At 39.6% G+C, this 25,431-nt stretch overlaps 2 pseudogenes; both read right to left on the bottom strand.

Annotated features, from left to right (window-relative positions):
* Positions 1 to 25,431, bottom strand: part of LOC147902287 (uncharacterized) — a 36,861-nt pseudogene that overhangs the window by 3,165 nt on the left and 8,265 nt on the right.
* Positions 773 to 1,395, bottom strand: LOC147902288 (uncharacterized; annotated as a pseudogene).

The following is a 25,431-nucleotide window of genomic DNA, read 5'->3' as shown; positions in this document are numbered from 1 at the left end:
CAACCACTAAGGAAAGAGGTGCTAAGCAACTATATAGGTTGAAGTTCCATGATTGGCAAAAGATGCTCCAATTAAGTGTTTCCCAAGTCTTGTACTTTCAATTTAAATTTTGGAAGACCTCAAATTATATACATGTGCTCTTATGTGCACAGTTCATACTACCTACTAGCATCGAGCATTGTGCAAACAAGAGCCTGAAGAAATGTGTTTATAAAATGGGAGAGCTTGTGAGATATTTCCAACACCATACCCTTCATTATACCTTGCTCTTTGATTTGATAGTTTCAAAATGAACACAATGTATAATGTACTATTTATTTGGTTTTTAGGTATGTGAGCTCAAAGCAATAGATCCTACCATGTTGGACGCTATGCACATTATGGTAGTGGAGGTAGTTTGTTTGGTAGAGGAAACCTTTCTGTAGACCATTCTCATGGGCCAACTAAATCTCATTTGCATTTGCTGGATGAGATTGCTTTATGTGGCACTATGCATGCACCCTAGATGTTCTTCCTAGAGCACTTCATAAAATCTGTCGAGCTGCCCCCCCCACCCCCAAGATTTTATTATCAGAGAGAATTCGGAGTACAAAGTACAAAAACCATATTTTTAAAACCAATCTCATACTACATTACAATATATGCCATTACACAATCCCATTACATGTATTTACAACAATGTGTATTAAAAAACAAATCATGAGATGACAATTGTAAGACAATGCATACATTAGAATTGTCATCAATTTAGAATGATACAATGATGGATTGGTTAGGATTTGATCTCATCTTCAGTAAGATCCATCCTTGTCAAATGATCAACATCAATATCCATTTGATCAATTTGTAAGGCTATGAATAAATTTAATTCACTAGCAATCTATCCATGGATAATGGAACTGATGCCTTGATCATCCACATCAACATCACCAATGGTAGTGTTATCTTCATGATCATGAGAAATGGCATGCTCATCCTCATTATCATGATCCTCTCTTATTTCTTGATCATCAACATCTTCACTGTCATGTTTGACATCATCTTCATTGCGCCTGTTGCATCCTCCATATGCTTCATATTAGTTAATGTATTGTACATCACTTTGGAACGTGGTGCAATAGGGATGACGTACCACCATTTGTGTCATGCACCATTGGCTAATAGATAACCTACTCAAATACACATATAATTAATTAGCATATCAAAAGTCAAGGGGTGAGTTTATATATATATGTATAGGAAACACATTAGTAAAAATGTGCATAGCTGCTCACATTGTTGTCACAATACGAGCCTATCTTTCTTTGTTTGCCAAAAATTTGTAGATTCAATAGTTACATAGCCACTTTCATGGCATTTTATTATTGCATTAGGCCCTTTTTACACCACATTCATTTCCATTTGACATCCAAAACATACCAAAGAAGCAACAAAAGTCAAGCCTAAATATATCTTGGATTGTGCCACAATAATCATCTATTTTTCCATTGGCTCCCTCAAAGCTACTAATGACACCACAATCTTGTGTATTCCTCTTATAAATCAATCATGTGTTTGAAAATGCTTTCCTTCATACCATATAGCATTGAACATAGTGCACTAGACTAAAATAAAAGCAATTGTGTAAACAATGTGAATCATTAAAAGCAAATAAATTACAACTAATGCAAAACATTAGTTCTATGTACTTTTAACATGGATCTTTGTGCATACTCCCATTCTTCCATCATGATATACATCCTCTCGTCCCTCTCTAACTCTCTTCATTTTCTCATGCAACCAATCAACATGGATATCATTCAAAAGTGTTGCTAGATGCTTAGGGTATGCCTTATGAGAGCCATATTGACTTTGAAAGTGAGCTCTTTTTACTTGCCTTCCTATCTTTTCATCCTCATATCTTGTAACCCATCTGCTCATCACATCACTATTAAGGATGTAAGTGAAATTAATATCATCAATCAATGCTTTGTCAATTACTTTGATATGTCTTTTTCCTTGAGGCATAATAAAGGTCATCCTTAAGTCCTCTTCATTACTCTATAGTCAAACAAATAGCTATCCACTTGGCTAAGAACTTTTGAAATATATACAAGATACTCTTGTATATTCAACCAACACTTGGCCATGCTTCCTTTGGACCTTGTACTTTGCCTCACAAAGTCTTTTAAATGCACCTGCCTTGCCATCCAATTGAATTCCAAAGGCTACAATCTTATTGCCATCGGAGACATCTCCGAATGTGGCACACACTTGCTCAAATCGCTCTACATAGGTGATCAGGTCACCCTCTCCTTGGAATTTTGTGATTAACTTGGCAATGGTGATGGACCTATTTTTAGACCCATGGTTTTCTCTAACTACAAGAAATGTAGCTAGCGCTGGCACCCCCCTTCCTATAGCTTGCACTAATGCCCTAAGCACTTCACGTCTAATGAATAGGAGGTGGCTGTTGATATGGCATTTGTGGTTGCGTTGGATATGGATATGTCGGTTGTGGGAGAACATAGGCTTGTTGGGATTGGACCAGTCTTGGGTATTGCCTCACATTAGGATCCACATAATAGGATGTGCACGATGCGTCTTGTGATGGATTCACTGTTGGATGCAATCGAGTGAACTTTGGTCCTATTGACACCGAATTAAACCTAGGTGTCGGCCCTTGATAAGCCATTGTCGTGACTAGTGGTCGTGCAATTTGAGGTCTATCATGAAAATATGGTACAAGTCTCGGTGGTTAAGGCACTCTCTGGGCATTTGCCTGCATCTGCGGTATGTCAGGATGTGATCTATAATCCCCTCGTATCTCCGATGGTCCTGCTTCCGAATGAAATCGAAAGATTGGTCTGCCTTCAGCATGTAAGTTCTGAGAATGTAGATCATTTTCAAAGGGTGGTGTCATCACCCTCGCCATGTGTTCTTTGACAATAGGAGGTCTTGAAGTTACTATGTTTGTGCGAGCCTATAGATTCATGTCATCTGTGTTATCAAAAAGCTGAGCTCGTGGGTCAAACCTTCCAAAGTAGTTGGTTATTCCTTCATAAATTCTGAGTAAATTCTATTGGAGGTTGACTGTGTTGGGGACTGAGTCCCTGAGTTTGGAGCAATGGATACCTGTGTATCATTCTGATTTGACATGTTATCCTCCATGCTCAAAGTCTCGGCAGTACTTGACTCGTATTCAAAAGGTGGTCCTAGCACAGATGATGTACTATTCAAAGAAGACCTTTCTCTAGCGGTTAGACTTGAGCCCAAAATGGCCTCTAAATCTTCATTGGAAGCACTTTCTTCTGGGGAAATTTTAGGTCCTAAGATGTGATCCGACCTAAGGTGCATGTATATTTCTAAGGTTCAGGTTGAATTGGAAACTGCTGTCAAGGTGTTCAGTCTAGCAGGGTCACAATTTGCAGTTCTAATGCACTAAATTATTGCAGTGTGCTGCAATAATTAATGCAACACCCTAGTATGTTTGGCTCCTAACACTGAATTTACTGATCAGTGCACTTCTGGTATAGCAATTCAACTCTTTCTAGTGATAATGCAATGTTCACAAATTCCTGATGCAATAATTTTAATGCAATGCCATGGAATTTTTAGGCACTTTGACCTTCTGGTCTGAATGTTGACTTCGACAATTCATGCAAACATCACTCAACCCCTCAGGATGGATCAGTTCAATGTAGCACGTTGCAATAATTATTGTAGTGCCGATGCAATACATGACACTCTAACTAAGTTGGTGCCTAATTTAATGTTTCCGAAATTTGTGTTCACTAATTCAGATATTCTTGAAAAAAGTCAACTCTTAATTAATGCAACATTGATGCAATAAATTCTGCCAGCTGGTGCATTAATTTTTCTAACAGGTGGTTGGTGATAGCTGTCAGTGACTGTTGGAGGCTAATGTAGTGGCCTAGAGCACTAATGTGGCATGCATGAACCCGACCTTAGTTTTGAACATTTTGCTCATTTTTTTGTGTTTTTTCAAGACTGTAATTTATGTACAATGCTCTGTGGTGCTCTTCTAGCTATGTGAAGCTTAAAAACAACAAAAACAACAACTTTAAAAACTCGAAATGAATATGTTTGGTTTTTGACCTCACAACCACTTCCTGGGTCAAAACGGGTGTGATTTTTTGGTGAGCTTTTTGTCATGAGCTTTTTTTCAATTTTCATGAATATTGTTATTACCCTTTCAAAACCGTTAGTTGGTTGCAAAGGCAAGTAAGGAAGAAAGAGTGACCAGTGTGTTGGAAAAAGTGAAAACGTGTTATATTTTTGTTGTTTTTTGTTATAAAAAGTTTAGATTCATGAAAAGTAGTTCCTCCTAATCTAAATCGATTTATCACAGTCAGCTTTTGGGCTAGTTTTGACTGGGGGAAATCTTTTGGCGAGCTTTTTAATGTGAGCTTTTTTACCATTTCCTTTGTTTTTGCGAGCTTTTTTTAGAAATCCATACATGTTTTTGTTATAAGAAAGATGGGGAGGTTAGAAAGAGGGGGAGAGAATATAGGATATGTTCATAATTATAGCATGTGGGAGGGGTGGAAGAGTGTATACTATGCACAAGGGGGGGGAGGATATGAGTGGCAGTAGGAGGCAAAAAATTATGGAAGATATGTCCATATTCAAAGTAGAAGGGAGGAACTATGGGAGATATGTACATTTTCAAAGTGTATAATTTGACAGATTTGACCTCATATTTGGATTCCTCGTCGATTTTCGGTCATTTTGAGTACCAACATGACCATATTCTGATAAAAATTGGAAAAATGGTGTTTTTGTCATTTTGGCCTGTTTGGGGCCTGTTTTGAGTCTAGCGCAGACTCAAAAACAGGTCAAAATGACAAAAACACCATTTTTTCAATTTTTATCAGAATATGGTCATGTTGGTACTCAAAATGATCGGAATTCGACGAGGAATCCAAATATGAGGTCAAATCTGTCAAATTATACACTTTTAAAATAAACAAATTTCCCACATGCTCTCCCTTCCCCTTTACATTTAGTAGATGAACATAACTTTCACATTCCTCATCCTCTCTCTCCTCCTTGAACTCCTCTTTGCATACCTTATAAGTTCCCCCTCTACGTTCTCCACTATGATAATGAATTGTCATCATCATTGTCGTCCTCTTCCCCAGCTTCCCTACATACAAATGTGTCTGATCCCTGGCCCTCATGACCTCCACCTGATCCTTGTCCCGTGTCAACATCTATGCCAAATCTTCTGAGAACCGCCGCCTCCTCGACATCACTGCTTGCCTCCGTTGATGGGACGTTCGATATTGCACCCTAAGAGTGAAACCATTTTAATTTGGAACTTAGAGAATAAAACAATTTAACAAGTGAGATTACAAGTTGGAGTAGACTTATACCCCACGACCAGTTGCTGCAACCCAATTGAATGCCACTCCCTGTGCCTCCATATCATAGAACCACACCATCACTCCTATGTGAAATGCTCATTTAATCTCTTCATTTGTAGGATGGCAACCAATCACATAATTTGTGGACATAAATTATGAGACTTAGATAAATTGCATGCAATATGTAATAAAATAAATAGAAAAATAAATTAAATGAGAAGTAGACTTACCACCCATGCCTCAAATGTGGCCCATCCGTCAGTGCCGAGGTGTGAAGCACCTATGGTGTCCAGTTGTCTCCTCGCAGCCTTCTTTTGATTGTCTAACTTTGCCAGCCTTCTTTTGATTGTCTAACTTTGTGAGTATGTCCCTCAACTCCTTCTTCAAAAGATTCCAGTCACCTTTATTCACCCAGCTAGGTTTACGCTTCTTCGCCGTCGTGACCGCATCTCACATCTCTGACCTGTGATGCTTCAAGACACCATACATGTGCTCTCACATGTAGTGCTCATCGAACTCATACTAAGGTGGGTTAGGAATTTACTTCTAAATTCTTGCAATACTGCATCCTTCTTGTTGTTATCTTGGAGCCGCCAGTCAAGTGTTATGTCATTCTTGAAATGGTGGCTCATCAACCGCCTCATGGTGGTCATCACTTGCATCCCCTTTTTATTTTCTACAATCTCTTGACCCATAGTGACCTCATAGTAAATGTCCTCAGGTGGGGGATGATTTGATCCTCTCTTAACGATAATAAGCTATAGTGCCTTTCTAAATGAAGACTTGGAGGTTCCATGATCTATGTGTGAAACAAGTCCATGTCACAATAAAATCACTAGAATATCAACTTTTCGATGCCTTTTTTTTTTGTGAAAAAGCTAAGTCTTAAATTTCATTAGCTTAAAAAACGAGAAAGGTATCTCCACTCCATGAGAAAACTGCAATATCACTAGCAAGGTTTTTTTTTAATATTTGTTATTCATCATCTAAAACTTACATATTTTGGATAAACTTTATGTTTAAGAGTTTTCAAAGATCAAAACTCACATACAAGGACTTATAAAATTATTACTCTTTCGTATTTAATTAATGCAAATAAATCTACAAATAGAAAACCAACACCCTAACACAAAGTAGAATCAATTAATGCAAGTCATTATAGTTACAAGAAGAATAGTTTAGTGTAAGGTACTCATTTGTATACATGTATATATCATGGCTTGTTATCTTTTGTGGGTGCTAGAATCTAACACCAAACCACAAAAGAATCGATACTTATAATGGTAACATATACTTGGCACACGTTATTGCCTAGATCATATCCTAGCATCGTATGATGAATCAAACCCCCAAAAAAACCATTTTAGTGCTACAAATTCGATTTTGAAGTTATCGATGTTTTGCTACTTCCATACCATAACAGGTATGTGGGTGACTGCTTCTTTTGGGATTCTTCTTTAAGATTGGAAACTCTTGTAACCTTTGAATTCTTAATGCTTTTTTCCTTACGCAGTGACCACTGGTCGACATCAATTTTTGGCCACCTCATCCGTACTTTACCAGCCTATCTAAGAAGTTGTTTGCCAGGCATGCCCTTATCAAAGCATTCTTGACAACCAACATTTTGAAACCGAAGCAATTCTAGAAATTCCAAGGATGGAATTTAGTATAGGAAGGGGGGCATGTTACGCAAGTAACATAGCCTGATCATTTATATTCCATTCATTCTAGGCCGTGGGCCAACAAGGGTTGAACCTCCCTTCAAAAGACCAAGATTAGGGTTGAACCTCCCTTCAAAGGTCCATGTATAAAAGGCAAGTCATTTGACTTGGTCTTCATTCTTACTTGTTGAAGGAGTGGAATAGAGAGCAAGCTTCCCTTACTCTTGTGCTGTGTCTTGCTTCATTTCTTTCCATCTTGCTTTCATTTTGTTGCTATGCTTATGATCATTTCCCCTTTCACCACGCTCACGATTCTCCCCTCTTCTCATCTCATCCCCTCTCCCCTTACGATCGTTCGTGGGGATCTTCAATCGAGCTGCTTCGGAGAGCTCATCCTCCAAGCTACTTCCTTGTGGGAGTTGATTTACTTGCAGCTATGCGGTGTCGTCATGGGCACCATCCTCGGATTCAATCTAAGCTAGTACGTGATCGTAGGGGGTAGGGAAATGAGAAGAATAGAAGGAAGAAATGTGAGCATGGTGAAGGGGGAAATCGATCATATGTGTAGCAACAAGCGAGAGTAAAGGAAAGGAGACACCCACGGACAGCAAATTTCAGCAACTTCCCACAATGGAAGTGCTCTACCTACCAAGCACTTGCTATTTATGGCCTAACTGGTGCTGGTCCAACTCCCCTAGCTCGAAACCCATACGTTTGGCAACTCTGGCAAGATCCTCTGGCTCTAATTCTACTCCCTTCAGTTCTCTTCTATATGGCATGCTGAAAATGACCTCTTTCTACTGCCTTAACCCACTCCTTGCTTTCCTAAAATAGTATGCATCTCGTATGCATGCTCTCCAGCTGACATCCACCACCCTGCATGTCCTCTGGTGGTTGTGGAACTGACATTCAGTGCCTCTACTACCTTCCTTCTGATGTGTGAGTGACACACTGCTTGGATTGAAGCTCCTTCTAACATGTGGCAATCCAATCATAGCCCACCATCTAGCCACATTCCATCATATCACCCAATCAGTGCTCCATCATTATACAGTCATACCCTCCTCCAAAAACTTAAAAATAGTGTTTTTAATAAATGTGCACTCTCTCTCTACACACTTTTGCACATTGAGTTTTTTCTTCCTTGTTATACATTACTGAGTGAAACTGAATATATATATTCTAGATCCTCAGCCTTCACTACCATGTGTCCAATAAATTTGAGAGATTCCCAGTAAAAGATATTTTTATAGTTACCTCTACCTCTCTCTACCTTCTCTCTCTAATCTGTTTTTATTTTTTTTCCAGAAAGCCTCAAAAACTTCACAGAAACCTTGCCAAGTTGTACATGACTCTCTCCAGCATCTCTTCTCTGTATAGTTCTTTATTTACATAAATATTTCACACAATGTGCAAGCTGTAAGAAAACAATAAACGTCTGTGCTCAACAGATAGTAGGATCTCGTATGCAAAGTAGACAAACTGATAGTATGGATAATTTAAAAAAATGATTACTATAAACTGTATACAATAGATGGCGGTACCTCCCAACCGTGTGCTCCTTTTGAGGGAGCTTCAATGGCATGCTGGAAAAAATGGAGGACACAAGCTATATGCTGAAGGCTCAGGGTCTCTGTAGCTTGTGTTGATACTAGGCTTTCACGGGTTTACTCTTATATAGCCACCATAGCATGGTTGGTTAGGCCTAGTCAGGTGCCCGACCCAGTCGGCCTAGAACAGTCGCTTGGTGGTCGGACTAGGCCCTCGACCACCTGTTAGAATGGTGGCACGTAATAGAGTAACTAACCTACGTTTTGCGTTCGACTCAAAGCCATTCGGGATCATCTGGGGCCCCAAACGGGCCTTGTAACCCAAGAGTGGGCTACCTCAAGAAATGCTCCATTTACCCTTAGTGCGGTCAATCATGGGATTCTTTCTTGCACTTGCATGTAGCCTAGTTAGTAGTGTACCAACTCTATCTAAAGCCGTCCAGCCATCAAGCCACACATGGCCCCCATCTGGTGTCTAAACTAGGACCTACCGGATAACCTAGCTACTCAGATGCCTTCTCCTCATATGGGAGGCTCACAAGTAGAGCTAGCTAGTTACCGTAGAGAGTGAAGCATTGATATCTAACACCCCCTCTCAATGTCCACCTTGAAGTGAACTACCTTTTTCGGCCCAATGCCAAGTGATGAAGATGTCGCTCTAGCAAGTCTCTCCCAAGAGCCTTTCTGAAGATGTCCATAGCAAGTCAACCTCTCCATCCATGATGATCTCGTGCACAAAGTGATACTGAATCTCAATGTGTTTTGTGCAAGCGTGGAAAACAAGATTCTTTGTAATTGCCTTGAAACTTAGATTATCACACAACAACTATGTAGGATCGCTCTGTGATGCACCCATGTCTCCCAAAATCCTCCTCAACCATACTGCCTCACCCAAAGCAAAACACACTGATTTTTACTCAACCTCGGTAGAAGAAAGAGCAACCATAGGCTGCTTCTTACTGACCCATGAAACAACTCCAGATCTGAGTGAAAAATAGTAACCTGACATGGATCTCCTATTGTCCACATCTCCTACCCAATCTGAGTCATAGAATCTAGTTAGGGTGTTTCCCTTGGTATAGGTGATGCCATATTCTAGCATGCCTTTGATGTATCACATCACTCACATCTCTACCCTCCAATGGTTCTCCCGAGGCCTATTGGAAAACCTGCTCAGTATACCAGTCGCAAAACTAATGTCCGATCATGTGTTGAACAAGTAGATTAAGCTGCCCACAAGCCTTCTGTACTTTGCTTCGTCCACCAATGGTAATGAGTCTTCAGTTGAAAGCTTCACATCAACCTCCATAGCGATGCCAAATTCCTTCAGTATCTCTCTAGTATACTTCTGCTATGAGATGAAAATTCGATTTGGCTCTTGCCAAACCTCTATCCCCAAACAGAAATGCATTACTCTGAGGTTTGTCATTTCAAACTCTCTTTCCAGCATTTGCTTTGTTTGTGAGATCTTCTCTTCATGGTTCCCCGTCATGGCAAGGTCATCCACATAAAGGACCATGATCATACACTTGCCTCCTTCTCTGTAGATATAAAAATTTGCATTTGATGGGCTCCTCTTGAACCCGTGTCTCAGAAAGAAGGCATCAATTTGCTAGTACCATGCGCATGGGACCTGTTTCATCCCATAAAGTGTCTCCTTTAGTTGCAAAATTTACCTTTTGAGCCGAGGATCACAAATCCTGGTGTTGCTCCACATAGACCTCCTCCTTGAGATCTTCATTCAGAAAGGCGGATTTCACATCCATCTGAAACACGAGCCAACTTTCCTATGCTGCTAAGGCCAAAACACTGTGAATTGTGGTGAGTCTAGTTGTGGGAGCGAAGGTATCTTGATAATCGAAACCATGTACCTGCATGAAACCATTCGCCACGAGTCACACCTTGTACTTATCCAATGTGCCGTCGAGCTTGTACTTGGTCTTGTAAACCCACTTGGTGCCGATTACCTTGCACTTTAGTGGTAGATCCACAAGGTCCCAAGTGTTGTTCTTCATTATGGAGCCATACTCCAACTCCATAGCCTCCATCCACCTATCGTCCCCCTTTGCCTCTGTAAGACATTTGGGTTCTTCGACATGGATCACTTCCATCATCAATGGATAGTTGACTAGCTGTTCCTATACTCTTCTTTTCTCCTCTAGTCTCTTAGACTGGCGGTGTCCAGATTGTTTCTCCTCAATAGTTGGAGGTCCTCTACCATCCAAAAGCTGCTTTACCCACTTCGAAAATGGCTGTTACCATTGTGGTTGCACAGGCTCATTCTCTTCTTTTTCTTCATCCTCATTCCTCCCAAGTACCATTGGGGTATGTCAGTCTACTTTTGGTGGGTGTATTGGATGAATATCCTCATTCTGGTTGTCTAGAAAGGAAGCCTCCTCCTTCAATTGATGCAATCATTCATTGAAAACCACATCGCAACTCACTATTACCTTCTTTTCACTATATCCCAAGAAAATACATTTGTTGCTCTTTGGATCCCACTTGGTCCTATTCATTAGGGGAGAAGTGAGGTCTCAAAAGGGCCTCCAATTAGTGTTCCTAATTTCATGGGATTAGGGAGGATTTGAAGTGTACTAATGAGAGTGCTCCTTTTAGTGGGGCAATGCCATGTTGAGGTGGAAGGTGCAGGCAGCCTCTATTGGCTAGACCTCTTACACATGGGACCCTCTCCTTCTCCCCATTGGTTGTGTCTCTTACACAATGGCCCACTAGAACCCAACCCACTCCCCTCTAACCCATGTTTAACCCTCCTCCCATGTGTACCTTCCTCTGTTAATACCCACTTAGCATTCAAGAGGTTGCAGGTGCCAGCCTTTCCCTCCCTCCACATTTTGAACTTGTGGATCCTTTTCCACATCTCCTCTCCCTCCTGCTATAGTTCTGCCTCCATTCCTGCACCTCTGCCCCTCTCTTGGGCATCCCTCTTCTTGCTCTTCCCACTGTAGCTGCTTCTACTCCTCCCTTCATCCATGCCCCTCTTGCATGCCCCTCTCTTGTTGCTATTGCTGCTTCTACTCCTCATCATCACTCCTCAACCATCTCTTTGCTAGACTTGTTTCTCCATAGGATCACCCCTCTGTTGCTGCTGCTCTTCCTTCTAACATACAGTTGCCCTGCAATCATGGTGAGGGGAAACTCCACTAGGCCATCCAACATGGTGGCCTCATTTGTGCTCCACAACACCAAAGATGCAGGCGATGACTGGCTCCCTTGCACATACAGCTTGAACGACTGGATAATCATGAAAGGATCTGCCAAAGGTCCACATAGGCTTCCAAAGAACAAGAGAGGTGACCTCTTACATGAGTGGAAGGGACACATCTTGAAATTCAAGTTGGGGAAGAAGGGATGGCTTGCAAAGGTGCAACATGTGTACATGGAAAAGGACATGTTATTCCCCCCATCAACAAATCAAAGACAGATACCTTTGCATTGTAAGTATGTTTTTATTAGTTTGATCTTCTGTCTCTTCCATATTCACTTTGGATGGCTTGTTTTCCCATGACAGATATATTCTCTTTAGATTACAAAGAATGGGAACCACTTGGGTCATTCATTGGAAAGTTTGATGCGGTTCATGAAAATATAGGCAAGCTCTTGCATGATGGAGAGTCCTCCTCATCTTTGTGATAGAGAAATATGTACTGGTACAATGCACATTACATTACTCCCAAAAGAAAAGCATCGTTTGTCCATCTTGAATCCATTGCAGCACCACAGCTGGACGAGATTCACTGTGGCATGGAGGATGCCAAGACATTGACATCTTTCAAGGAAAAGATCAGAAAAGATATGGCCATGGCAATGAAGTTCACATTTGGATCCAAATGGTCCAGGTTATCTTGGTTTATGCCTTTGCACATTTTTGCTCAATGTTTTAAAACTATCCGAATGCATAGAAGTGCTACTATGTGGACTTGTAAGAATGTTGATGCAAATGTGCTTGAGGATTTGCTTGGTAAGAATTGGGATTTAAGGACAGGTCAATAGAACGGTGATCTGTTTCGGTGTTATGCATGCAAAGATAGTGGTGGCAAGATACCACATCACACGGCAAGTATTCTATTTGGCATTCCAATATAGGCATTGGAAAAAGATAGGGGTTTCTTGGTTACCCCTTGATTCCAATGCGGAAGACACCAATGTGACTTTATCTATTGAACTTGATCGTGAAGATTTGAAGTATGTGAATGTCACCTCACAATGGACACTCAAGGACGTGTGGGAATACCTTCTGGTCATGGAAGGCCTTCTGGACTCTTTTATCTTTTTGCTGGATGGTAGAAGGGTGCCTAACCGCCAAGAGAAGTGCTTGCATAGTGAGAAATTCATCCCTCCTGCAAAATTTTAGATCACAAGTCATTTTGTGGGGAGATAATGTATCAATATTCAATTGAACAATGGATTTACTCTCTTGAAAGTCAATTCAAATTGTCTCTTTCCACTTTGTTCTTTGCATTGGTTATGAGAGTTAATTTTTATAATAGTTTTTTTTTAATTCTTTTTAAAGAAGTAGTATACATATAAACGAGCCTTCATACTATTGATCCTCACTTTACCTTTTCACCTTCCACAGCCTCCACTCATCTTCATCCAACCACTCACTTTCTTAACACATTCTATTACCCTCTTGACTATGGATTCTGCAAGGCCTGCCTTCAATGATTTCCTCTCCCGGACCCCACTCAACCATAGGGAGGATGAGCTCTTCGAGGTCTTTGACAAGACCTTCGATGTGCTCAGCACATACATGGGAGCTAGGGAGGACTTTCAGGAGCTCATCGTCTACATGCAGACTCATTTCAAGGATTTTGCATACCAGCTTGATGAGTCTGCAAAGAGATGGGTTCCCATTGACTACCTTTTGTTCATCCATGATTATGACTCCCGGTTTGAGAAGCGGCTGCAATGTTTCTGTGTGCAACTCCTTGAAGAACACCTATTTCATTAATTTTGGACTCTTGCACTGTCCAAATTCATTTTGTGAGATAATTTTGGATAAAACATTTCAAAAAAAGAGGCTCTTATAAAACAAAACATTGAGTCAAAAAGGAAGATTTTAAAAAATCAAATTAGAAAAAATGACGTGAGATGTTAAAAATAGAGTACATCACATTGTTAAAAGAGACAAAAAAGTAAGATTTTAAAAAATCAAATTAGAAAAAATGGCGTGACATGTTATGAAAACTAGAGTACATTTCAAAAAGAGCACATCACATTTTGTAAAGAAGTAGATCATATTACTCAAAGCCATATGGTGTCAAAAAACACCTTAATACAGTCTCTCTTAACATCATCTTAACATCACATTTGTACAAGAAGTAGATCATATTACTCAAAGCCATATGGTGTCAAAAAACACCTTAATACAAAGCCATATGGTGTCAAAAAACACCTTAATACAAAGCCATATGGTGTTAAAAAACACCTTAATACAGTCTCTCTTATCTAAGTCTAGAAGATCTCATCATTGGTCTCTCTTATCTTCTCAACAACCCAATCTTTCACTGCCTCCACAGCTGTATCCTCAACATAATTACATGCGAAGAAGAAGTTTAAGCAATCACAAATTGTTTCTTTATAATTTCTCTGAGAGGCTCTTATTGTTCTCTCAGCATCCGCATCAAATCGCCCATGACGAGAGCTGCGATAACGCAGGTTACTTAAGAAGTCTAATAGATCTTGTCGTGCTTTTATCATACGTCTTAGAAGTCTTTCATTGTCTGCTATCTTGAGAGTCTCCTCCCTCTCTGTGTGCCTTTGTGCAGCAAATTCCTCTCTCTCCATGTGTGTCAAAGGAGAACCTTGTCGAATTCTGGCCTCTCTGTGCTCCTTGGTCAGCAATCCATTCTTTGAGATTGTTAATTCCGAACTCCACGTCTTCGACAATGCCAAGGACATCCATGGGTGGGGAGATGATAAAGAAAGGGAGATGGACTACGATGCAAGAAAGAAGAGAGTGTCTGCAGAAGAACTAGGATAGAAGAATACTTGGTTATCAGGATGGATGAAAGAAGACTCTGAGAGTGTTCGCGGAAGGACTAGGATAGAAGAATACAAGAAGAATACAAGTTAATGAGAAGCACTAGGATGGATGAAAGAAGAGAGTGTTTGTGGAAGAACTAGGATAGAAGAATACTTGGTTATCAGGATGGATGAAAGAAGACTCTAAGAGTGTTTGCGGAAGGACTAGGATAGAAGAATACAAGTTAATGAGAAGCACTAGGATGGATGAAAGAAGAGAGTGTTTGTGGAAGAACTAGGATAGAATAATACTTGGTTATCAAGATGGATGAAAGAAGACTCTGAGAGTGTTTGCAGAAGGACTAGGATAGAAGAATACAAGTTACTCAGAAGGACTAGGATGTAAGAAATAAGAGAGTGTTTGTGGAAGGACTAGGATGGAAGAATACAAGTGCACTAAGGCACGATGTGTTCACTACGATAAGGATAAGGGTTGGAATAAAGTGAGAGGCACGATGTGTTCACTATGATAAGGATAAGGGTTGGAATAAAGCGAGTGGAGATTGAATGCTCTACTTTAAGTGAGTGGAGATGATAAGGATAAGGGTTGGAATAAAGTGAGAGAAGCATTGCGAATGCTCTACTTTAAGTGAGTGGAGACTGTCCAACTGAATAAAATTCTCATCACACAAGGATTTATTTCCAAATAATCACATCATCACACATTCATATCATAAAATTGTGTGCATGAAGAAATATATTACAAATATTACATCATCACATATTCATATCAAAATTCTCATCACACAAGGATTTATTTCCAAATAATCACATCATCACACATTCATATCATAAAATTGTGTGCATGAAATAATTATATTACAAATATTACATCATCTCGGGGGGGTCACTCATCATATGTAACCCTATCACGTGAGTTCAACAGAAGGATTTTTTTATTTCTAAAATTTACAGAAATAAATATACATAAGGGACTATTTAAAATAGTTTTGGAAAAAGTTTACAGATTTGTATAGAAAAGGGGTACATTTTATTAATGAAATTTTATACAGATAAGGGACTTTAAATATAGGCCTTGAATGCACGTGATATAGAGGGTTTATACATAGTGACCCCCCCGAGTACATCATCACATATTCATATCAAAATTCTCATCACACAAGGATTTATTTCCAAATAATCACATCATCACACATTCATATCATAAAATTGTGTGCATAAAGAAATTATATAAATATCATGATTATGCCACTTAAGTAATAAGTCACAAATTGGTGTATAATCAACAAAAACTACAAACACAACATCATACATGCATCACAACTCTTGTGATGCTTCTAGTGGAGAGTGTGGCAACTCTTTGGATGCTTCCAATGGAGGCTGTGGTGCTGTAGATGTACACTCGGTCTCTACTTCTTCTGTAGTATGTAGTGCTTTCGGAGTAGACTCAGTATCCTCTTCCTTAAATGCAAGCGGAGGCAGTGGCAACTCTTCTGATGCTTCCAGTGGAGGCTGTGGTGCTGTAGGTGTACATTGGGTCTCTACTTCTTCTGTAGTGTGCAGTGCTTTCATAGTAGACTCAGTCTCCTCTTCCTTAAAGGGAAGCTCTGGTATTGCTTCAGTTGCACATTGTATTCTAATGGCAGCAATTAGGTCTCGAATGATTTCAGCCCTAAACAATTGTATATCCTCCTCTGAATATTTGAGCTCCAAAGAGTCTTCCGATGAGATCTGTGGCTTAAGTGAGAAAATTTCATTGAAAATCAACATGCAGTTGTAGGCAACTCTCCACCCACAACTATGCCCATCTTCCTGCTCTACTACTAAATGCTTTTGGAAGTCTACCGAGTCTTTGTACTGTCCTGTTTCTCTGATAGCAGATACCAACTTCTCAATCGACCTGCTCATCGTGACATATTAAAAAAACTTAGTGTGTCTATCACATAAGGTACATAATATAGAAGTAACAACAGATTAATAGAATACTTACGTTTGCACTGAGCCATGAAAGCCTGCAATCGAGTTAACAAACCAACAATAGTTGTCTTCAAGGTTCCAAACCACCAGACTCCAATGTTCCCTACACGAATAATTAAGAACCATTATTATTTAACACAATGTTGCCAGTATAAGATGAAAATAAAGGTTGCCATGATACTTACATCTCATGATATGCCATAAATAGGACTCGCACGCCATGTAAATGTAAAGGCTGTAATAATTTACAAACATCGGCTATTGTCTTTCTGCTATCGCTAAGTATAGGAGAAAGGAGGGAATCCAACATATACACATGATTTTGTACGACTCTACCAAATCGTGAGATAACTATACTGCACCAACAAATAAATGAATATTAGCTTATTAGATTTAATCAAAATATTGAATTATCAAGTAGAGAAAAAGTTTGTATCAAACCTGAGAATGGCCATCATAACGTTGTTATTGACCTCATTTGAAGCTCTAGAGAGAATTGAAATCTCCTCTCCCCCAAATTCAAGATACTGAGGTCTATGTTGAATCATAACCCTAACATTAAAAGAGCTTCCCAATTCTTTTAATGAAGCCATGTTTGTAGAGTTGAGGTCTTCTATCCTCTTTGACTCTTTGATGGCATTCATTTCGCAATCAATGATTGCTCAAATGGTACATGTTATAAATGCATAGAGATGCAAATCCGTATATGTTGATAGTGTGGTGTCATTTTGTATCTCAAAAATTTGACCAAGTACCAAAAAGCAATTGTAGCCCACCCTCCATCCACAATTATAGATGTGGCTATTCTCTTGATGTGATACCTGACATGTTATATACTCTATTTGTTGTGCCAAGTCACATAGCCGCATTACTATGTCGATAGCATATGTCGATAGCATCTACTAATTTTCGAGCTGATCTGCATATCAAAACATATAACAACAGTGAATATGTGCATTGCATATCAATCTACATGTCAAGAAGTGACAACAAGTGTAGTCTATACTTACTCTAACACATTGCCATGGACGGATGTCATTGAGTTGGCAAAGAAGCACTTCTTCGCAAGGATGTCCACGACTACCAGACTCCAATGTGAGCTGCATTATCAATAAAGAATAATTACTGTGTTTGAGACAATTCTAGCAATGCAATAGAAAAAACAAGTAGGGCTTGATGCTTACTTCTCATAATATGCTGTAAAAATAACTCGTGCGTCATTCATAGGAACGTGCTTCAACCACTTGCAAACATTCTCTATGGTTTCTTCTTTGTTGCTAAGCACTTCCGAAATACGAGGATCGAGCATATATGAAACGCTTTGTATATTTTGCGGAAATTTGCTATAACATTACTATATTAAAAAAAAAAGTATTAGCTTCTTGGGTTTAATCAAAATAAGAAAAGTATAAAGCCAAGGAAAAGGCTGCATCAAACCTGAGGATGGTTGTAATGACTTTGACATTAACCTCATTCTTAGGATTCAAGTGGATTGAAATCTTTTCTTCACCAAATTCAAAAAAATGAGGTTGTTGTCGAATTAACAACATAGCAGTGAATGAACTTCCAATCTGCTCCAATAGATTCATATTTTTATGACTCATCTTATTGAGGGAGTAGTCTACATCGTATTCTTCTTCACTTGCTATGTCCTCCACATCCTCCTTCTGCCATAAAAATATAAAAAAGTTATGCGATGTACACATCCCAAATAAAGGCTTAAACAAGCAGATAAGGTTTCATACATGCTTTCATTAGTGTAAGTCTCTCCTCTGCTTGGAGCAAAAATTTAAAAAGGTTTCATACACGCTTTCATTAGAGTGAGTCTCTCCTCCTCTTGGATGAAAATTTTAAAAAGTTATGAGATTTACACATCCCAAATAAAAATAATGGTTTAAATAATCATAGAAGTATAAAGATAGCATGCTTTCATTAGACAATTATGAGATTTACACATCCGAAATAAAATTAATGGTTTAAATAATCATAAAAGTATAAAGATAGCATGCTTTCATCAGACTCAGTCTCTTCTCCTCTTGGAAGAAAATATAAAAAAGTTATGAGATTTATACATCCCAATTAAAGTCCCAATTAAAGGCTGGAACAAGCATACAAGTATAAAGATAAGGTTTTATACATGCTGCAATGTAGTCATATTTTCATGTTGTTTCCCAATGGTAGTAATTAGATGCTGAATACTCTCAGCCCGAAATGCTAGCAGATCAACTTTTGTATATGATTCCATTTTGGCTGGTAACTCCAAATCAAAAATCTCTCTAAGAAACAACATGCAGTTGTAGGCAACTCTCCACCCACAGCTGTGTCCATGTTTTTGCTCCACTGGCAGACGTCTTTTGAATTCTACTTGATCTTGTTGCTCCGTGGTTGTTCTGACAGCAGATACTAGCCGATATTGCAGCACTGTCCAGCATGACATATGAAATATATTAATATGTCATGATCATAAGATACAAAATAAGAAAGTATCAAAAATATTAAGAGAATAATTACCTTGGGGAGTTGGCATGATAGCCTTCTATTGAATTCACAAACCATAAATGGTTGAGTTCAAGGTCCCAGAAGATCAGACTCCAATGTGAGCTACACGACCAGAATAAAAATGATTATTGTTTTACACAAACTTGCCAAAGGAATAGTAAAAATAAGGTTAGAGTTGATACTTACGCCTCATGATAAGGCATTAAGATGACTCGCACCCTATCTAAATTCAAAGGGCTTAACCAGGTACAAACATCTTCTATAGTCTTTTGAGGAGAGCTAAGAATAGAAGAAAGGAGAGCATCGAGCATGTAGACACAATGCTGCACTGTACTAGGAAGCTGAGAAATAACTACACTGCACCAAGAAATAAACAAACATTAGCTCATAGAATTGATTTGCATTCTACACTAGGAAACTGATATATAATTGAACTGTGAATAAATAAACAAATGTTAGCTTATTGAAGTAGCAATAAATAAATAAACATTACCTGAGAATGGCCAAGATAACATTGTCATTAACCTCTTTTAAAGGATTGGAGAGGATTGAAACCTCCTCTCTACCAAAGCTTAAATACTGAGGTTCTCGTTTCAAAACGATCCTAACTTGAAATGAGCTCTCCATTTTATCCAATGTAGCTAAATTTGATTTTTCGATCAAATTTAGAGGTGGTTGCATTGTTGAAGTAGAAGGGAGTGCCTCCGTATTGACTTCATCCATTTCTTCTCCCTCTATTGCCTGTAAACAAATATGAGAGACTAGATTCATTATCTTTAAATTTAAATCTTATTTAAAAAATTGTATTTAGTTGAGAAATAGAGAGTTCATACCGCTAAGTATTGTCGTAATGGCCTTTTTTCATAACCCTGCGAGCCATAATTATCAAAGAAGGCATCATCATGTTTGTCTTCATCCACCAACCTCTCTGTGAACGGGTCATGTAAGTCCATCTTTTCATCATCAACAACTGGGACATTATGATCTTCAAGGTAATCATCCATGTCATCGGTGTCCTTGTGGTCTATCTCTTTTTCATAGCCTGTGGTTAGATCTGCTTGAAGTTGGAAATAGGCCATGAAATGCTTATTTTCAATAATATTGGTGGAGTTGCCTTTTCTTAGGAGATCCTCAAATGGGATACATTAAGAGGGTCATTCATTTTGGAGTATTCTCCAAAAGGTCCGAAGTGGAGCCCTATAAATCAATTGAATCAGGTCAAACAAGGTAAAGACTCCTTGTGGGATTATATTGCTCGAATCAAGCATCTGAATGCAAGGTGTGAGCCTCATGAAAGGCTCAGTGATGAACAACTCTTGCCTCGATTTTTATTGGGGTTAAGAAGTTATGAGAGAGGGCAACGAGACCGTTATGACATCTGTACCCTCGATCATGGGATCCAAGGATCCTAATGGGAGTTCATCATGGGTTTCTAAGGAGCAATCCAAGGAAGCCAAAAATTCGAACATTGATGAGCTTGCTAACCTAATAGTCACAAGACTGAATCCTCAAGCAAAGAATGCAGCTCATCGTGATCACCAAAGAAATGTGCACTTGTATCCAAGAAGAGATATGGTATGGTGCAATGTATGCTCAGGGAATCATCCCTCAAATGAGTGTCCAAGGTTATGAGCAAGGCCACTAGCCTTGTGGTGTGGACATTGTAATAGGTGGGGAAACCATGAGACTTCCCAGTGCAGATAGCCAAGAATGTTGTCGCTAGTGCAAACACAGACTTATCAACCTAGACTGCAACAACTAGCATTACTAGCTCCACCGCTATAAAAGAATCAATTTTTTCAAGGAGCTAACAATGTTAGATCAATGCCATATCAAGCATAGAATGTGCCATTACTACAGTGAATCCTAGGACCTCAACCACCTTTGCCAAGAATTACGCCAATGAACCAAGTGATGGTGGAAGAAATGTCTCAGGGTTGGAATGAACCTGATCCAAGGATCACATAGACTTATGCTGAACAACCGTTATCCACTCAAGAGGAAGACGAATACATAAGTTACCTTAGTCATTATGTTGTTCAGGGAGATCAACATATCCCAGTATACCAAACAATGCCAGTCAATGCTAAAGATAGGGATATGAATAACACAAATCCAAGACCTCCAATTCAATGCTACAATTGCAATGGACCACATAAGGCAAATGAGTGCCCACAAAAAGTGCAAGCGGGACAACCTGTCCAATGTTATGGGTGTGCAGGGCCTACTACAGTTGCTACCAAGGTCCCATTGTGCAGTGGCTATGGTATTGACCATTTATATAAAGATTGTTCAATGTGAAGAGAACGTATAGATGCTTCAAACCCAAGAATGACAAGAATCAACTTGTTAGGGATTGAACGTGAATGCATTGCTCAAGTTTCTTTAAATGCAATTACTCAAATACAAGCCAAGGCAATCACGCGGGAGTTGTGTAAGAGAGAAAGAGAGGGTCAAGCTGGAACATCACAGAATCCAAAACCTCAAAACAACCCAATCAAAAAGCAAGTGATTAAAGTGGGTAAGGGGAAGGATAAAGTGATAGTGCAGAGTGGTTCTGATGAGGACATGGCCACTGTAGCAACCTCAGAGACCATAGGGAGTTTAGAAAAAAGATCTAGTCAAGGAGGTAAAGGAGACGGAGGTCTAAGTGGAGAAGAGGTAGAAGAGCCAAGACGAAATACACCAAGTGGATTTCACGAATACCTTAATCCTATTGATGAAAAGGAGAATTTGGTGAAGGCTAAGGCTCTAGTAGAAGAATGTCAAGAAATGTAGGTAGAACCCAGAGTGCTGGTTGACATTAAGTTCCCAAAACATTAGAAATACTCAATAATAGAGCACCAGTCAAAGTACCATCCATTATAGCAGAAATGAATGAAGATCGAGTGTCAATTGATGAACCCTTGCTTATGGATCGTATGTTTGAGGAAGATCCGATTATGGAACGATTAAGACATGAGGGCTTGAGCAACCTTCACGATAACATAGAGAGGCAGTCTGATGGCATTACGATGCCAGGTGGACCAAGAGATGTCATAGGACTTGCTGCATTCTTGTCCATGGAAGTCAAAATTCCAATTGCTTCATTGCTAAGGAGAAACCCAACGTTATGGCATGACTTATCAGATTGGATGAATGGACACCTTGACTCGATGACAGAAGCGCATGATGATAATTGGACAAAGGAAGAGTCGAACTTAGAACATGATACATCGATGGTGCCTATCAACAAGTTAGGTCAATATTTTGAAAGTGATGACTCTAATGCGGTCATTCCAATATCATATCATCATAGGAAGGTGGAAGCCAATGACTGCTCTTACAGTTGCCATCATAGCAACCAAACTGAATGTTTCTTCATAATCAATGCCATATGTCTGCCCAAACTCGAAAAAGGAAAGCAACACTGGTCCTCTTACTAGGACATCGTGAACTTGGTTTGCTTTCTTGAGCTCCTTACCATGAACCAGGCTTTGATACCATGTGAAGATAGTAGAAGAGAAGGAAGGAGTCTCACTTGTGGCTTTCTCACATACACAATGGGGGAATACACACAAAGGTGGAGGCTGCAAACAGTTTTCCTCTTCTTAGTTGTGAAAGCCAAAAGAACTCTAGTACAAAGAAATAGAAGAACCCTATATGTGGGTCTCAAACCAAACTCAACTAACTAAGGTGGCATACTAATTGAGCCACGAACTGGAGTACATAAGGATAGTTGTCATCCAGCTATTATTCATGGGCAGTGTACCAACCACATCTGCAGCTAACAAGTCGATGACATGAATGCACAACAGTCACCCTGGCATATCACGAGTGGAGCTCGATATTTCAACATACCCTACCAACAAAAACCTCTCCACCTCTAGATTCTACACCTCCATCCTCATCTACACAACCCCACATTCCACAACCTTGCCTACGGCCAAGGCCTTGTTCATGCAATACCATGACAACATTAGTGACAAGGTGGATTCCCAAGAAGTTGCTACAAGCTCAAGGTTATTTCAAGAGCAAAAGAAATATATGGTTACCTCGTCAACCTCAACATCAAAAGCCAACATTTCCCTTGCAATCCAAACCCCATCAATCCCGAGCCAAGAAAGCTCAAAGTTAGAATAGAATGCATCAGTAATGGGTGCTAGTACCGCTATTGAAAAGCCAAGGTTTCTCCCAAGGCAATGATCAGATATGGTTACCCAAAATGGTGGCTATCATAGAACTATCACATGGAGCCACGCCACAACTACAAGCACCAAAGAAGACAAAGATGGTATGGGTATGAAAGACAAACTTTAAAATGGAACCATGCCCATTACCACCAACATATGTACCATGCAAAAGAGCATAACCACAAGAACCTACCTAGAGGAGGGTCATTGCGAAATCCACACTTCAAAACGTAGAACCACAAGAACCTGCTCTAAGACACAAAAACATGGGCAAAATGATAGATGTCACAAACGTTCCTTCATCATTGACATCCACATTATTTTTGCCAATGTCACAAGCAACTGCAAGGGTGACTAGACCTTAGGTAGTCACACAAGAACCTATGATGGGTAAAACTAGTCCTTCAAGAAAAGACACACAACATGTGGGAAAGGAAATAGATACACAAGAACCTACTTTTGCAATGGAAGTAGAACCACAAGAACCTATTTTCCCACACGACAGTGCAAGGATCAAACAACATTCTGAATCAGATATCATCAAGGACATCAAGACAATGCTCAAGGATCTTGCGCAAACTGTTATCACCACAACATCGCAAGTCAAAATTCCACCAACAATAACGATGTCAACCACAAGGTATGCCACTTGGATCCTCAATGTTTACCCTAACCAAGTGTTGCATATTAAGTACTCAATTAGGTAGGTCCAAACTTAAGCTAGGGCACAATTTTGTTAAGCCAACACTCTAGGGTCCTTAGCTAAACCCACTTCACAAGGGTAGGACCACACATGCACAAGCACTCACAATTCGAAGGTTGAGTCCAAGTCCAAGTCAAGGTCAACAACCAAATAGGTGCTAGAAGCACAACACCTTTATCAAATAGCTTAAGCACTAACTAAGGTAAGCACATTCCCAACACACACATCTGCCCTATCAAATCTACAGGATGGAATGCACATGGCTAGAAGTCAAAATTGTCAAGGAACAACAGTACAAAACAATTGCAGGGCTACAGAGGGTAAGGTTATTGCAGTGCGCTACATGCAATAATGTAGCATTGCATCGAGGCTATGCAAGGTGCCAGCAAAACTCATCCAAGCACTACCCAAGCTATAGGCTAGACCTATCAAGAAAGCTAGGGCCAATTAGTCACAATATAAGTCAGGTATGCATTGCATGATCATCTTGATGCAATAATGGCTAATGCATCGGTAAGAATAATTAAACATGTGAGAGTGCAACCAAGGGTTCTTGATGGTTATATTGTATCTCAATAATGCCATGAGAACTCTGAAGGGCAACATTATGCTTAGAGCAGCAAAGAATCAAGACGCTGCATTAACATGTTAATGCATCGGGTGTTTGACAACTTATCAAAGGAGGTCGGGGGGGTCACTATATATAAACCCTCTATACCACGTGCGTTCAAGGCCTATTTCTAAAATCCCTTATCTGTAAATTTTTCATTAATAAAATGTACCCCTTTTCTATACAAATCTGTAAATTTTTTCCAAAACTATTTTAAATAGTCCCTTATGTATATTTATTTCTGTAAATTTTATAAATAAAAAATATCCTTCTGTTGAACTCACATGATAGGCTTACATATGATGAGTGACCCCCCCGAGCAAAGGAGTGACACACATGCACAAAATGTTTAGTTAAACATGTAAGATGACACTCATAACTATATTGCACCAAGATAAGCCATAGGTACATCATTATTGGGCATGCTGCAATAATAGGATAATGCATCATCATATGTCAAAGTGGTCAAGTGAAGGGCCAATCATGCATTGTGAAGAAAGGGTCAAGGTCCCAAAAAAGGTAATGAACGGCTGATTGATTGACACCATCAACAGGGAGCAATTTCATGGGGGCACTGCAATCAGAGATTAATGCAGCACGCTGCATTAAATCTATATAAGTCAAGATAGCCAGGCGCTGCATTATGGTTTCTAACTGTAAGTTGCCAAAATTTCCCCTACACACAAAAGCCTCCAAAATCACTCTCAAATATCCCGACTACCTTCAACCGAACCACCCAAACATGTCTTCTGACACCAAGAAGGCACTTCAGCTCCCTCCAAGAGGAGCAGCTAGAATTCACAAGTGGCTAGTCGGACCATTCCCAACTACCAGGGCAATCTGCTAATGAAGAGGTAAGGGAAATAAAAGAAGCCCTTCGAATC

This window comes from Dipteris shenzhenensis, chromosome 4 (genome assembly GCF_047967505.1).
Source record: "Dipteris shenzhenensis isolate YYH24624 ecotype China chromosome 4, Dip_SZ_1.0, whole genome shotgun sequence".
In the NCBI taxonomy this organism is placed as follows: domain Eukaryota; kingdom Viridiplantae; phylum Streptophyta; class Polypodiopsida; order Gleicheniales; family Dipteridaceae; genus Dipteris; species Dipteris shenzhenensis.
Note: the sequence above shows the minus strand (reverse complement) of the source record. Positions and strands in the feature narration are given on the sequence as shown.